General features: G+C 45.5%; 1 long non-coding RNA gene across 1 annotated transcript; it reads right to left on the reverse strand.

The window, feature by feature from the left end:
* Window positions 1–1,884: 1,884 nt before the first annotated feature.
* LOC140207607 (uncharacterized) lies at window positions 1,885–3,993 on the reverse strand. The gene is made up of 3 exons (XR_011888599.1): window positions 3,889–3,993; window positions 2,509–2,666; window positions 1,885–2,347 (listed from the first exon to the last, which is right to left on the reverse strand). It is a non-coding gene; the product is annotated as an uncharacterized lncRNA (long non-coding RNA).
* Between the last annotated feature and the right edge of the window lie 317 nt (window positions 3,994–4,310).

Below are 4,310 nucleotides of genomic sequence, written 5' to 3' on the forward strand. Positions count from 1 at the left end.
AGGGGACACATCGCACAGCATCCACCCAAACGAGAGTTCTAAGGCTTGGCTGGACACGAGATATCACCCCTCGATCATACCACTAGGCTAAGCGCCCCTCTGACGGTGGTGTCTGAAAAGAGGATGCTGTCCAAGTTGCATGGCATCTTGGACAATGTCTCCCATCCACTACATAATGTACTGGGTGGGCACAGGAGTACATTCAGCCAGAGACTCATTCTACCGAGATGCAGCACAGAGCGTCATAGGAAGTCATTCCTGCCTGTGGCCACCAAACTTTACAACTCCTCCCTTGGAGGGTCAGAAACCCTGAGACAATAGGCTGGTCCTGGACTTATTTCCTGGCATAATTTACATATTACTATTTAATTATTTATGGTGCAACTGTAACGAAAACCAATTTCCTTCAGGATCAATACAGTATGACTATGACTATAACTATTACTATGACTAAGCGAGGTTATAAATAATATACTGACATTGGAGAGGGTTCAGAGAAGGTTCATGAGAATGATTCCAGGAATGAAAGGGTGACCATATGAGGGAAGTCTGGCAGTTCTTGGACTGTATTCCCTGAAATTTAGGAGAATGAGGAGGGATTTCATAGAAACATTCTGAATATTAAGAGGCCTGAACAGATTAGATATGGCAAAGTTATTTCCCGTTGTATAGGATTCTAGGACCAGAGGGCACGACTTCAGGATTTAAGGACGTCTATTTAGAACAGCGATGCGGAGAAATTACTTTTGGCAAAGGGTGGTATATTTGTGGAATTTGTTGCCATGAGCGGCTGTGGAGGCCAAGTCATTAGGTGTATTTAAGACAAAGATAGATAGGTTCTTGATTAGCCAGCACATCAAAGAGTATGGGGTGAAGGCAGGGGAGTGGGGATGACAGGAAGAATTGGATCAGCCCATGATTGAATGGTGGAGCAGACTTGATGGACCGAATGGCCTACTTCTGCTCCAATATTTTATGGTCTTATAGTCTATTCCACTGTCTTGACCTGTCAAAGTGCAGCCAATATTTTTGGGTATATGACCTATTCACATGAGAATTTAGCGTTTTCTATTTTTCTGAGCTTTTCATAAATGTGTACAGCTTAGTTAAGCTTTGCTCCAGAATTTCCACACAATTAAAAGAGTTTATTAGATTTTTTTGCACCACTTATATAATTGAACTACTTAATATGTATATTATTGTAATTCACAATTGTTAAAATCCTTATTATGAATTAGGTTCTACTGCTGCCGCAGAAACAACGAATTTCATGACATATGCCGGTGCTATCAAACCAGGTTCTGATCATTAGTATGGGAGACCCACCACGGGTCACCTGATCCCAGTTACCGCAGATCGTAATGTGAGATTGAAACCTTTTCCATTATTTGTGTTCCTCAGTTCAGTTAAGTTTCCCACTGACGTTGCAAAGAAGAAGCTCAGTCTGTCTAATATTTCCACACAATTAAAATGGGGAATTTGTTTCTTCTAATCACGTACTGAGCTACAATGAAAATCTTGCCTGATGTACCATCCACACAGATCAATACATTACAACAGTACATTGATCTGATATATGACAAAACAATAACTGTAACAAAGCATTATGGCTGCAGAGAAAGTGCAGTGCAGATAGACATATGGTGCAGGGTCACGTCGAGTTACATTGCGAGGTTGAGTCCATTTTATTGAACTGGAGACCATTCATTTGGCTTATAACCGCAGACAGGAAGCCGTCCTTGAGCCTGGTGGTACGCGCTTTAAGGCTTTTGTATCTCTTCCCCGATGGGGGAGCGGGTTTGCAGCAAGAATGTCCGGGTTGTGAGGATCTTTGAGTACACGGCCTGCTTTTCCGAGGCAGGGGAAGTGTAGGAAGAGTCCATGGAGGGGAGGCTTGTTTCTCTGATGTTCTCTGCTCTCCAAAGTTTTCTGCAGTTCCTGGCAGTCATGGGCAGAGCAGTAGCCATACGAGGGCGTGAAGTTTCGACAAGAAGCTCAGAGACCTCGGCCTTCACCCTGCCTTGTGTAGCTGGATCCTGGACATCCTGTCAGATCGCCGGCAGGTGGTAAGAGTGGGCTCCCTCACCTCTGTCTCTCTGACCCTCAGCAGTCATACCCCACAGGGTTGTCTCCTTGCCCCCTCCTCTACTCTCTGTATTCCCATGACTTGTGTCCCCACCCACAGCTCCAATCTGATGATTACATTTGCTGACGACACCACATTGATTGGCCTAATCTCAAATAATAATGAGGCAGCCAACGGAGAAGAAGTCATCACTCCGACACAATTGTGTCAAGAAAACAATCTCTCCCTCTTTGCGACAAAAACAGAGGAGCTGGTTGTGGACTGCAGGAGGAATGGAGACAAGGACCAAATTCAACATTTTCAAATCTGTTATTGACACAAAATGCACATTTCAATATTGATCATGACACAACAAATTTACAGGCTGTTACCGACAGAGAATCGTATAATCTGTGTTCCGTGTGTTATCTGAATGTACTTGCCTGTGATGTTGCCACAAGTCAGTGTTTCTCTGTACCTGCACTTGCCCGTACTTGTGCACTTGGCAATAAATTCAACAGGACCTGAGAAATCTCAGTGAGATTTGATTAGTGATGATCATCTTGGCAGCTCGGTAGGTCGAATGTAGAGAGACAGTGCACTGTGAAATGTAAAGAGACAGTATACTGTTAAATGCAAGACCCTGAACAGTGTCGATGAGCAGAGGGATATTGGATCCAAGTTCACAGCTCCCTGAAAGAGACTGCACAGATTGATCGGGTGGTTAAGAGAGCTATAACGAGAGGTTGGACAAACTTGTGTTGTTTTCTCCAGAGCGGCGCAGGCTGGGGTGAGACTGGATAGACCTTTATAAGATTATGAGAGGAATAGATAGAGCGGAGAGACGATGTATTTTTCCTGGGGGTTGAAATGTCTAATACATTTAAGGTGAGAGGAGATGTGAGCGGTAAGTGTTACGTGATGACAGGTTTCATTTTGCTGTGGGTGTTACATTAAGAGAGCCTGCAGGAGGCGGGAGTATGACGTCACTACACCGACTGCTGGAGCAGAGAGAGAGAGAGAGAGAGAGAGAGAGAGAGAGAGAGAGACTTTAAGTACTTGTTCCTAAACTTGACAGTGGGGGAGGCACAAACGCATAACAGTGTTAACTGTTTCGAAGAGTAGTTTGCTTAATTTTCTATACACTAATAAAGACAGTAGTTTACATTAAAACTGAGTTTGTGGTCTATTGCTGCTGGTACATAACACAAGTTTGTTTCTTTCCACAGAGTGGCGGGTAGCTGGAGTCTCTGCCCCCCACAGGTCACGTGATCCCGTTCGCCCCTCCCATTGAACCGCAGACGGGCAGCAGCTGCGCGTCTGTTCCCGAAGCCCCGCCCTCCGGATGACGCAACAATCACTCCGCGCCTGCTCACAGTCTCCAGATGGAAGGTGTTTGCCTTTCCGCTCGGTGCTGAAGTGATTTTAAAATACTGATATGGAACATTGTGAGTGTGGTAGAGACAGTATGTACCTGAAACACGAGATTAATACAGAACTGATCTATCTTTCTCAGATCCACAATATTAAACATCAGTCTAGTTTAACGACTAGACTGCAGAACGGACTCCCCCAATGCTCAGTGACAAGGGTTCAGTCCTGGGTGCGATAAGCAGCCGCAAGAACTGCAGAATCTGACAGTAACAGTCCCTCATGAACCTGCAGCTGCCTTCAGTCACCGTGATGGTTAAACATTTAACACAGAGCTGATTTGATCTTCCTCCCTGATGTGAAGTTGCTGGTGTTGCAGCAGTTGGGCTGATTGAGTAAAACTCTTTGCTCACTCCGGACAGAAATGTGGCCTCTATTTATTGTGAACTCACCGGAGCATCACAAGGTGGGTTGACTGAATGAGACTCTTCGCACACACGGAGCAGGTGAACGGCCGCTTCCCAGTGCGAAGCTGTTGGTGTATCTGCGATGGCCGACTGAATCCCTTCCAAAATGAGAGCCAGTGAATGACGTCACACTGCTATCAACGTCATGGTAATGTATCCAATCAGATCACGGACATGGGCACGTGATCGGGCTCTCCTGGTAGCGAGTGGGGCGCTGTCTTCTCCAGCATCTCCGCCTGCACATTCAAGGATCGGCGGCATTCAAGCGCTGGTGAACTGACAGATACAGCGGAACTAACGGACTTGAGATTCGCGTACACAAATCCTTCACCTTTCCAGCCTGTTAAAAGTTTGCAAAGCATAGCCAGTTGGTCAAGGACAACACTTCAGCTGAGATAATTTTGGAC

Source organism: Mobula birostris, chromosome 13 (assembly GCF_030028105.1).
Source record: "Mobula birostris isolate sMobBir1 chromosome 13, sMobBir1.hap1, whole genome shotgun sequence".
In the NCBI taxonomy this organism is placed as follows: domain Eukaryota; kingdom Metazoa; phylum Chordata; class Chondrichthyes; order Myliobatiformes; family Myliobatidae; genus Mobula; species Mobula birostris.